At 35.8% G+C, this 12,373-nt stretch overlaps 1 pseudogene; it reads right to left on the bottom strand.

Annotated features, from left to right (window-relative positions):
- Positions 1-5,534: 5,534 nt before the first annotated feature.
- LOC136851727 (uncharacterized) lies at positions 5,535-7,658 on the bottom strand (annotated as a pseudogene).
- Between the last annotated feature and the right edge of the window lie 4,715 nt (positions 7,659-12,373).

The following is a 12,373-nucleotide window of genomic DNA, read 5'->3' as shown; positions in this document are numbered from 1 at the left end:
TGTAGAGGACTACTTTCCAAGCTTCTAGAGTCATTTCCTCTTGGTGGATAAAAGGTTACTGGAGCTGAACACCCTGTCAATATCTCTCCTCTGAACAAGTTCTTTTTAACTTTGTTTTGATAAAAATTTCATGTTTAGTATCCTATTAAATTTGACTTCACACTTTTTATAAATCTGGAAAATGGATATTACTCAGGTATCCATCCATAGGACTTGGAAGTATCTCACTTGTACTACTGAAAATCTGTAGTTTGAAGCTTTGCTTCTAAATGTTGATTCTCCACAGGTGTTAAGATAAGAGTCAGTGGTGTTAGTTTGGTCCATTCATTCCAGGATCTGTCTGCTACATTATCCTGATGATTAGTTGATCCTAACTTCAGGATGCAGTTGAGTCCAGGATCAACTCTCTCATTTTGTCATAAGCTGGTGATTGTGACAAACAACAGAAAAAACTTGGGCACATTGATCAACACAGTATCAGCGATAGTCCATCTCATAGCAACTCAAATCAAAAGACTAAGGGAGATATCAGCACAACTTCCTGCCTTGACAGGAACAACCAGCTTATATGCATTCATTGCAATGGCAATAAATGCAACACTGATCATCAACCATCAATCCTTACTCCCCCATTCTGTCAACTTAGGAGATGAAGGGCAATCTCATGATGGTTAGAAGATAGAAAACCTCCATGTGGGAGTTCTGCTGAATTTCCTACTTACAGAGATGCAGCTGTTCTTTGACTCATTGAAGGAATTAATTGGAACACACCAGAAAGGCCTATTTTGTCTTGGGTGTGTGGACTCCAAATGATCATCAGCAGCACATCAGTGGTCTCAAGATGGGATCAGGGCTCCTTCAGCTGCAAGCATTCTGGGATTAGTTGATGGGGCACTTGGTTATGTTGACAAGCAAATGCATGAGTGGGTGCTTGCCACCATCCAGTTACCCAAGCCAGATATATATGAGTTATCAGAATGTGTTGTCCTAGTTTGCTCAATCACCAGAACAGGTTGCTTAGGGGCACAACGATTCTCATGTACCCAGAAAATTTAAAAACTACTGAAAAAATAAGCATTGGTGTTGATGGCACTTTCAAAGTGGCACCCAAACTCTTCTATCAAGTTCATGTTATACACATAATAAGAAAGGTCGTGTTTATCCAATGTTTTATGCATTGCTGCAGAATAAAAGTCAAGAAACATACAAAAAATTTTAGATGTGCTTCTTTATTTGGAATCTGGTATACGACCCGATACAATTTTGTGTGACTTTGAAAGGCATTCCATAATGCTATAAGTGAAGTTTTCTCTGGCGCTTGTGTAGTTGGCTGCTTGTTTCATCTGGGACAAAGTGTTTGGAGAAAAATCGGTAGCCTGAATCTAACAAGCCTACAGTATATTTACATAATGAAAGCATGCGCTTATTTTGCAAGATGCTAGTTGCACTGGCTTTCGTTCCTATTGATGATGTTACTGAAGTCTTTGAAAAATTGCAGGATGAAATACCAGATGATTTAGACGACCTCGTTGCTTATTTCGAAGACATATATAGGACGCCCATTTAGCCGCAGAAGAAAAGATCCTCATTTAAGCCTGAGGTATGGAATATTCATGAACGAATTGTCAGAAATCTTCCGAAGACCAATAACGCAGTAGAAGGGTGGCATCATGCATTTCAGACTTCACTTGGTCATAACCACAACAATTTACAAAATTCATTGAATTTCTTCGACTGGAACAAGATCATACAGAAAAACGCTGATTAGAATAAATGCTGGAAAACAGGACACTGCAAAACACTCAAAATATGAACGAGCTTATTCCGCCATAAAAACAATAGTTTCTGAATATGACACGCGAGTTGGCAAACTAGAATATTTGCGAGCTGTTATTTTTCAGATAACACTTCAAAAATAGGAATTAAATAATTTGTTTAGCATTTATTTTTATATTTTATATAATAAATTTTTTTGTACTAAATCCAATAAATAATTTTTTTTTGTACTAAACCAATAAATAAACTTTTAACAATTATTTTTGTACTAAATTCAGTAAATAAATATTTTAGCATTTATTTTTTTTTTTTACCTGTTTTTCACCTGTTTATAATTTTTCTTTTTAAGTGTCTTTGCTCTGAATTGTCTTTGCGCTGAATTGTTTAGCGCTGAATTGTCGGCGCTGAATTGTCTGGCGCTGAATTGTCTGGCGCTGAATTGTCGTGTCACGATATACGGATATATATATATATATATATATATATATATATATATATATATATATATATATATATATATACATAAACATATACATATACATATACATATACATACATACATACATATATATATATATATATATATATATATATATATATATATATATATATATATATATATATATATATATATATATATATATATATATATATATATATATATATATATATATATATATATATATATATATATATATATATATATATATGTATGTATATATATATATATATATATATATATATATATATATATATATATATATATATATATATTTATATATATATATATATAATTATATAGACTGAAATATTTCAAGTTAAAAAATTCCATCAAAAACAAGGGAGCCCATAAAGCGCTAAAATGTGGAAAATAAAGGCTATTTGCCTCAGGAGAGGGACAATTTGGTCAATGAAATACAGTCTTTATTTTCCACATTTTGGCGTTTCTATGGGCTCCTTTATATTTTATATATATATATATATATATATATATATATATATATATATATATATATATATATATATATATATATATATATATATATATATATATATATATATATATATATATATATATATATATATATATATATATATATATATATATATATATATATATATATATATATATATATATATATATATATATATATATATATATATATATATATATATGTATATATATGTATGTATGTATGTATATGATGTCTCCGATATTAACGTCCTGCAAATTTTAATTAGAGTTTCCGAGTCACTAGATAACATGATTGTGGTATAGAGTCGAAGGAAGAAAATAGATATTAATATCTTACAGCCTTGACCATAATAATAGTAGTAATAATATTAATATTAATAAATTATTATTATTATTATTATTATTATTATTATTATTATTATTATTATTATTATTATTATTAATTCTAATGAACATAGCATTATCATTGTATTCCAGGTCTTCTAAAATTTTTATACAAAATAAACAGACAAAATTAAGGATCGCTAGAGTTATGATTTACATCAGTTACAGAAATCAATTAAAAAAGATGGTTTGCAATTTCTAAGAGTAAAATTTAGTTCATATGTAAGGAAAGTACGCAAATATTTGTTAGTTTTGATGTTAAAATCGCTAAATATATGCCACTGAACATTACTTACATACGGGAAAAAAATATGGGGAGGCAAGAAAATGGCCCAAGGAAATACATCATTCCATGCTTGTGTTATTGCACAGCATCAGGCCTAAGTAGGGTAATGTTATTCATTGCCTGCCAAACGACAGACAGACCACAGCTGGGGAGCGTGTGGTGAATACTTGAGTAACAGTAAATCAAACCCAATAGCTGACGACTTTTGCCCGAAAGACATGTGCGTTTTTTCCATGCAGGAAGATACTAGCATATACTGTTTCCTTCATATTTCTGCTGTCAATCTTTCTTTGCTTCCCTCTCGAAACTAGCCGTCTGCCCCCTTTGAATCTACAGTATAATTTTCCGTACGAGTCTTTCAGTTTGAACTATAGCATGATGCATCAGTTGTGTGGGATGTTTTAGTATTAGTATGTTAAGTATTTTATTACCAGAAGTAAATTCTATTCGTCCTCATAGCAATCAGTTTCTAAATGTTATCATAACTTGTCAGCCTGTAAGCAAGTGAGTTTGTACTTACTATTACTTTTACATTTAATATTTCCTTTAAATGACAGGTTCTATTATTAATCATCAAATACTGTTTTCTCTGCAAAATATAAATGAAAATATCATGGCATCCGAAAAAAAATGATTAACGATTAAGCTATTCTCGTGAGAGGAATTTGTCCTTGAGACTTTTGGATGAACACTGCGTTGTTGCAGGAGCGCTGAAAATCCTTAATTATTCTTTCAGTTCCACCCAGTGCCTGGAAATAGTATTGTATTTTCCAGGAGGCAATTTTTTTCTCTCTCTCTCTACTTCAGGCTGGAGGCCATAATATATTGTACGTTTGTCATATTTTCTTTGCACAGGTTTCGATATGAACAGCAGTTATGAGCGCCATCTTTAGGGAGGTACACTCGGAAACCACAATCTCCGACCCACCTAGGTAGTGCTCCGAGTTTATGAGTGGGGCCTTTCTGGACGGCGCGCAACGCCAACTATCAAGGAGCGAAACACTCGAACACCTTTTGAACTCTTCCGGATTTTTTTTTTTTTCCAGCCATGGTTTCATTATAAAGAGAACACTGTGTTGATCGAAAACGAAGAGAAAATGCCGAAACTGCCAGTTATAGTTAACGATGGTGGGAGGGGAGGGAAGGGTAGATTCTGCATGTGTGTGTGTGTGTCTGTCTGTCTCTCTCTCTCTCTCTCTCTCTCTCTCTCTCTCTCTCTCTCTCTCTCTCTCATCATGATCATCATCATCTCTCTAAATGAACACAAAAATACATAACACTCGAAATATTAAGGGAAGAGACAGAGAGAGGGAGAGAGAGATTGTGTTAGGTCAACATTCATTTCGACTTTTTCATGAAACAGCACAGTATGTGAACTCTCAGCAATAACTCCACGACATCACAAATGCACTCGGAATCAACCGTCAGTTGCATTATTAACGTGCATACTGTGTAGTAGAACATTCATTTGGTTATTAATGTATTACTGTTATTGGAAAAAATGAATGGGAGGAAAACAAAACGACTAAAACTTAGTGAGAACTGTAACCCCATCTTACTCAAACTTTTATTTGATGAAAGTCAGCCACCCCAAGATTCGTCACATTCAGGTAATGAAATTGATGAAAATTAAACATCTGAAGAAAATTATGTTTGTATGATTCCAGAAACACGATGAAAATTAGGATTGGTCAGATGATGACATTGTTGAAAATATTGATAATTCTTCAGGTAAATGCATCATTATATCATCTGACGAACAAGACGACGAAGAAAATTCAAGTATCATACATATCAATAGTGATTCTGATTAAACTTACTGTGAGGAGCTACAAGAAGATGATTCTGTATATCAGTCACAGTTATTTGTTAAAATATTATCCATACAACTAATACTGAAGTCAACCTTGGGGACAAATACTTTTCATGTTATATTATCCATACAACTAATACTGAAGTCAACCTTGGGGACAAATACTTTTCATGTTATATTATCCATACAACTAATACTGAAGTCAACCTTTACTTTTCACACGCATAACTTTTTACTTATAATACAAGATACAAGATAGTAGCGGAATTTTGTAATACCTGTAATAGAAAATAGTGATAACAATTAAAACCTTTATTCTTATACACTGTAACCGATTCAAGAGTGCGGAATCAGCGCAACAGTTTTCTATACCATGCGAACATCATTTTGCGAACCCAATGGTAAGCCTGCTTGCTTCGAATCATGTTTTGAGTAATGGTAACCTGAGCAAAGATGAAAGAATAAAACGAAAAGATCATATCAACAAAAACAAATATTTTCTTTAGATATTTTCAAATCAACACACTTTGATTTAGTGTAAAACAAATGATCAATGTGACAATTTCAGGGAAGAAATTTTGAGCTTACGCACAAATAATTTTTTTTTTTTTTTTTTTTAGGAAAAAGTCCAACATTAACAAATGTCGAGTCTTGCAACAACCTGCCAATCGCTCGCCTCCCCTCCACCCAATCCTTCCCTCCCAACCCTCAACCTTCGTTGAATTCCCACTAAAACCACCTCGACTCAGCCATAGGTTAATACTTTGTCCAACCTCCATTTGCTGCTATAATTGCTTGCAGCCTGTCAGGCATGGAATCTACCAGATTGCTGCAAATGTTCGGCCGGTTTCTGATACCCTCCCACACAGAATGTGCGTGTCTCCTCACTGCTTCCCTGGTTTTCTCCTCTACATTCCATTCCTGAACCATATGCGCCCATAGATTCTCTATGGGATTACAATCAGCTCCTTTAGGGGGCCAGTTCAATAGTATAATTTCTGGACGAGTCTCAAACCAAAGCATGACTGCCCGACTAGCGTGGATTGGACTGCAGTCTTGCACTAGATGTATCGGCTCTGTTTCCGGGATGGCATATACCCGCACCGATGGTAACAAGGATGTCTCGAGAATATTGATATACTGTTCTGCTGTCATATATCCTTTAATGTTAGTAAGTTCACCAACACCTCCCCACCACATCCATCCACGCATACAGGTTGTCACACGACCGCTTCTTGATATTTCTTGGATGTGTGTCGGAGAGTATCTAGTGTTGCGGATTCGCCAACACTGTCGACCGACTGCTGCGACAGACGTGAAACTTTTCTCGTCGGTGAAAATGACACGCCTCCAAAACTCGAGTCCCACATCCGCATACGCCTCGGCAAACCTTTGGCGGGCTTCTCTGTGGCCAGCAGTTAAGGTTTCCTTCCTTCCGTGCAGGGATGAAACAATGTCGGCCAGTCTCCCACAATCGCCTCCTTGTTGTTATTGGGTGACACTGAACTTGTGCGTCCCTTGTTATGCTTACTGCAGTTTTGAGTGGTGCTCTCTCTGATTCTCTTTGTATGCGGCCATCCTCCTCAGGTGTGGTAACTCTTGGCCCTCCTGATCTGGGCCTGGTGAGCACGTGACCCTCCTCCTCATGTCTTCTCAGCCAACGCCTAACCTTATCTCTGGAGATACCCATAAGGCGACTTATTTCCCGTATGCCCTTCCCTGCCTCGTGATGGCCAATAATCCTGCCTCGCTCTGTTATCACTTCAGGTCGATTGGCTCTAGCCCTCGGTGGCCTTTCACGACGTTGTGGCTGAACTTCCATATCTGTAATAATAACAAGATAATGAGATTTATGAAACAGCATATAAATACAGGGAATCCATTAAACTATACAGTCACTCTTACAATGATATCATGAGGATTTGTTAAGGGGATAGTAGAGAGAGAGAGAGAGAGAGAGAGAGAGAGAGAGAGAGAGAATGACATGTCGACAAAGCACACTACCTTTCCAGAAGACGTTTAAACCTAGATGAGGGAAGTCCTGCTCCTGCTTCTACTCATTACGTTAACTTGGTTAGCGCTGTGATTCGTCCACTTGTGTGACGCTGCTTCAAATTGTAATTTCCACGCACACACACAACACACAAATTTTACCTTTCCCTCCCCCTCCCCACTGACCTAACTACAACTCGGCAGTTTCGGCATTTTTTCTTCGTTTCGATATTTTACAGGTTGTAGAATTCAACACAGTGGTGTCTATATAATCACACAATGACTGCTTTGCATTATATGCAGCAAACTCATTTAAAAAACAAAGCAAAAAAAAAAAAAAACACCCAAACCAAAATCCGGAAGAGTTCAAAAGGTGTTCGAGTGTGTTTCACTTCGTGATAATTGGCGATGCCGGCCGTCCGGAAAGGCCCCGCTCCATGTACTTTGTTGTTATATGGTGGTTTTCATAAAAAACGTAAATTCTAAGGAAATAAATAAAGTGAAGCAAGAGAAGCAGTGACAACTTATGATCGTAGATTTCTCATTTTAATCGCACATGTACAAAAGTATAGTTTTTAAACCCAAGGTAATTTAAAAGCAATGTTGTCGACTGGTAATTGCTGTAAAGATTTTATAAAGAAGTAAAAGGAGGAGGAAAACCACTGGTTTGTTGCTATTATATTTTCAATAGAACAAATTTAAAAAAAGTATAAGCACCCAAGTCAAAAGGAAACTAAAGTTTCTTTTCCATATCCATTTTAGCGACTACTTTGCGAGCTTCATTTTTCTAGCTTCCGAACTGCAAAATCTCACTCAACATTTTTTTTTATTTGTCTCCTGCAAAATACAGTCTAATTTTTTTTATGTCGTTCCTTCATTTTTGATTCAAGATTTTATAAGTCTGGGTTTTGAAATTCTACGATCTCCGCTATAGCCTGACACCAACAGACACCAATACACCAGGCATGCTATTTCAACATCAAAAAAGGCTTCATTCAACTCGTGTTGAAAGAACATCCGATAAGTTATAAATTCAGCGCTGCAGCTTTTGAATCCAGTGCATCTACGGAAATCATTAACATTTGTTGCGGCACATGGCACAAGATCAGTCATTACATCACTGGTCTCTGCATCAGGATAATAACGTATCACAGTGATGTTAAACTGAACTTCTGTTCACTATCGTTAATTTAGGCAGGGTACCTAAATTTTGAGGTGTCATTGAAATAAAATAAGGTTGTTTATTGGTCAACTGATTTATAATTCTCAGAAAGAACTAAACTGATATTTATCCTCTCTCTCTCTCTCTCTCTCTCTCTCTCTCTCTCTCTCTCTCTCTCTCTCTCTCTTTGTTGGTGCCCTACTCATATGTGCCAGATTTACTCATCAAATTTTAAGCATAACGAAAGAACAAAATCGTGTAGAGAATTAAGGAGGACCAACTATATACATTATTCAGGTCAAACATTGTACATCAAAGTGCCCTGCATGTTCAGTTTTATCTTTGCGGAATAGTGTTCCAGAGTATTAGGGGAATACCAGTTCTTAGTTTGTAAAAGTCCCTTCATAATCCATTCGCCTCTGGTCCAGCAATTTGCTTCTCTTCTACCTTTAGTTAATTTGTACTCTTGGATATTTGTTGTAATGGTATTTGATTTTATGGTTAACGTTTTACTTCACCCCATATTCACATTTTGGACTTGAAAATATAATTTTCCGATGTTTCAGTGTGTGCGTTGAACGTTTCTCACATTCATTTCTTTCGCCGTAAAGTTTTACTTTAATTCTAGCGTGAGTTTCGCACAATCACGTTAAGGAGACGTAACACAACAGCATAAAAACTCCAATATCAAATAATAGTTTAAAGTCAAATGATACCAGTTCTATTTTATTACTCTTCATTTTATTTCCTTTCTTAATTTTTTTTTATATCATCGGGACGCCTTGAATGACGAGTTTGCGCCTGAAGCCTCACTGACCTAAAGTACAAACTCGAAGAGGCTTCTACTGTTGACGAAACACTGAGTCACTCAGGATTAAAATATACAAAAAGAACTTAAAATGTTTAACAACAACGAGAAGTAGAAACAGACAAACGCGTCACTCAAGAGAAATATATCTTTGCCAGTTAAGTGAAATGAATCTTCTGCGCTACATAAGGCAAGATAGAAAACCCCAAAAGCCTTTACCGTATGTGAAATTCAGTTGTGGACGATAGAAGGAAGATATTATTTGGGGAAAAGAACTAAACACGTTCCACTGCTCGTCGATTAATAGATTGGTCAATTAAATTAACATTTATCCTAATTTCTCGAATTGTTTTCTGTCATTTTAGTACTATATGGATACTCCACGGATTATGGTGCTCGCGATATAGATTAATTTTCCGACTTTTGTTGCCTTCAGAAACAGATATTTGCTCTGTCTGCGGTTTCCTGCAGAATATGAAATTGTCAGGATCGATTTCGCTTAAGCAAACCTATCTTCCATTCCGCATCGGAAATTCTTGATATTTTCAGAAATGTGTGTTTATCCAGATGATATCGGAGAGAGAGAGAGAGAGAGAGAGAGAGAGAGAGAGAGAGAGAGAGAGAGAGAGAGATCTGAATATAACAAAATGCGTGTTCCCAAAAGACATATATTAATAGCTTACAAAAGCTAAACCGTACGTAAAGAATGCTTTGCCAGAACAGATAGGATGACCCAGAAAAAGAGCTATGAGGTACAGGGGCTACAGTATAAGATTTTCGCTTCTCGAGTCAACGTTGTTGGAATCAGCGACAAACAGAAGTACAGAAGAAAATGAATTGAAAATGGAATTAACCTGAATAATCTCGAGACTTCGAGAAAGATTCATTTGCACGTTTTAATAGAAGCTTCTTTATGGAAAAAGGATAAAAAATGCACACTGTCCTTTAAGAGCAACCACAAGAAAACATCAGCCTCAAATAAAAAAAAATTATTATCGAAGTGAAATAACCATGAAATACATCATCAGCTAGTAAATTTGCATGAGGTGTTCGTGTCAGTACTACAAAATTTTATGAGAGAATTGTGTGAGTAGAAAGTTACTAACAAATATTTTTAGGTTTTATTAAGATTTCAGTTGCAGGCTATGGTAGTCAACTCCTAGGAAGAAAATTATTATAAAAAATCTCCATTTCGTACATATATCGAACATTACCATTTTCTTTGAAAGGGATTCCATATCTGAAATTATTCTACAGATCTTTGCATTTATATTAATTTTAAAATAATTTTATCACGTCGTAATTAAACCAGTTGGCATCATATCTAACTCGCCTTCCACGAAGTTTCCCTAAATATCAAACACGTTTTGGTCATCATCACTTGAAGCCCCCATATATTCCCAAATATTTTTTTTTTTATTTATCAACCTACTCGTTCTTAGAGTAATAACCAAACTTGAGAGTATGTTCTTACGTTTTCAGAATATACCTTACAATTTAAGACATAATAATTACAGGAATTGAACGACTGTTTACATACGAAAAATGAGGTGGGTTAAACTTTCAGAGAAAAACAAGCAACTACAGAAGATCTGAACAACTGACAATGTAAACTTCGTTCTCATGGTCGGAGATTGTAAGAGAGTTCCATATTTGTGAAAAACGGAGCTTAGAGAATTGTTTAGTCTTTCTTCAGAGTAATTGTCTATTAAAGCTACTCTTTGTATCTGTGACTATTCATTTAAAGCATCGCCATCAGGGCACTTCACGCGGTGTACTGTAGGTATAACTACAGGTGTTTACAGTGCCCTTCGGTCCTTAGCAGCACCCACTTTTTTAGCTATTTATCCCCCCCTCCCAATTCCCGCTTCCTTTCTTCCAACTTGCTTTCCAACCTCTGTAACTATCACTTTTTAGTACAGCTGTCGGTTATTATCCCAAACCTTAGATCCTTGCAAACCATCTTATTTATTGTCGGAATCTCTTCATCTTGATGTCCAACCACTAAAAAGCCTTTTTTAGTGTCTTATTTGCTGAATGGCGGAAAGTAGCTTAATGCCTGGCTTTATAACCAAACCTTCATGACTTATTCATTCCAAAGCATAAATATTCATACTTGCTCATCTGCTAAGATCCCAGATCCGTTGCCTGGAGTTTAATCTCGCCCTCTTACGAATGTTTATAATTTAGAAGGGTGGTCCCACAAATGGCGGATGGTGGTTTCTGAGGAACATTCATTAAATGAAAGACACGGAGGGAATATTTAATATCTTTAAATCATTTTTGCCAGGATGTTATACTGTAAATAGTAAGACCGGAAATCATACGAGATTTCTTTCATGTATAATGTGTTTTATTTACAAAAGATTGTACGTATGACTCCTTTACGGAATAGAAAACATCTATACAAAAGACTACATGTGTGTAACTGGTCGCGAAGGTGACCTTTGAAAAGAATGTATCAGCCTTTCGAGAGATCATATGACGGAACACAGCATGTAATAAAATGCTTGAGTGTCGTTTGCATACCACAAAAAGTCAATGTTCGCAGAAAATTCTTGCTGGCAAAACACGTGGAGTGGAAATGCGATTTCAGCTTAGAACATTCTAGAAGGTGATCTGGTTATAGATCCCGATTTGAAGAGAATATCACTGCGTTTTTTCCACCCTGGTTGAGTGTGTAGGTACGTGTGTGACCATGTACCTCGTGAAGCCTTGTTTTACAAAAGGCGTGTCTTGTCGTACCTTGAACTCGAGCGATGTCACAAGAGTGTGTTCATATGTGCGTTGCAAAACCCATATAATGGGAGTGTTTCATAGAATGAGGGGGCAATACGATCCGTTCTGGGCATAATTAACGTGAACTGTGCCAAAGGGAAGCACACAGATGGAGTCTGTGTTCCAGAGGACTTTCGTGAAGTGAGTACAACTCATAAAACATTTTAGATTTTTCTTACATACTCTGGAGAAAGACTTTATCCCTGTTGCAGTGAAATTTTGTGTTTCTGCATTTTTTTTTTTTTTTTACATTTTCTGGTTTTCAATATAACGCATGTCTCTTATAGTATTCCTTCCTTTTTTTCTCCACGTTCCTCTTCAAGGAAGGGAGTGGCGTGACATTGACTCATATATGAAATGACCTTTATAATGTATTGAGAGACCTTTTATGATTTGGA

Source organism: Macrobrachium rosenbergii, chromosome 24 (assembly GCF_040412425.1).
Source record: "Macrobrachium rosenbergii isolate ZJJX-2024 chromosome 24, ASM4041242v1, whole genome shotgun sequence".
In the NCBI taxonomy this organism is placed as follows: Eukaryota; Metazoa; Arthropoda; class Malacostraca; order Decapoda; family Palaemonidae; genus Macrobrachium; species Macrobrachium rosenbergii.
This window is presented reverse-complemented; position numbering and strand designations above follow the sequence as displayed.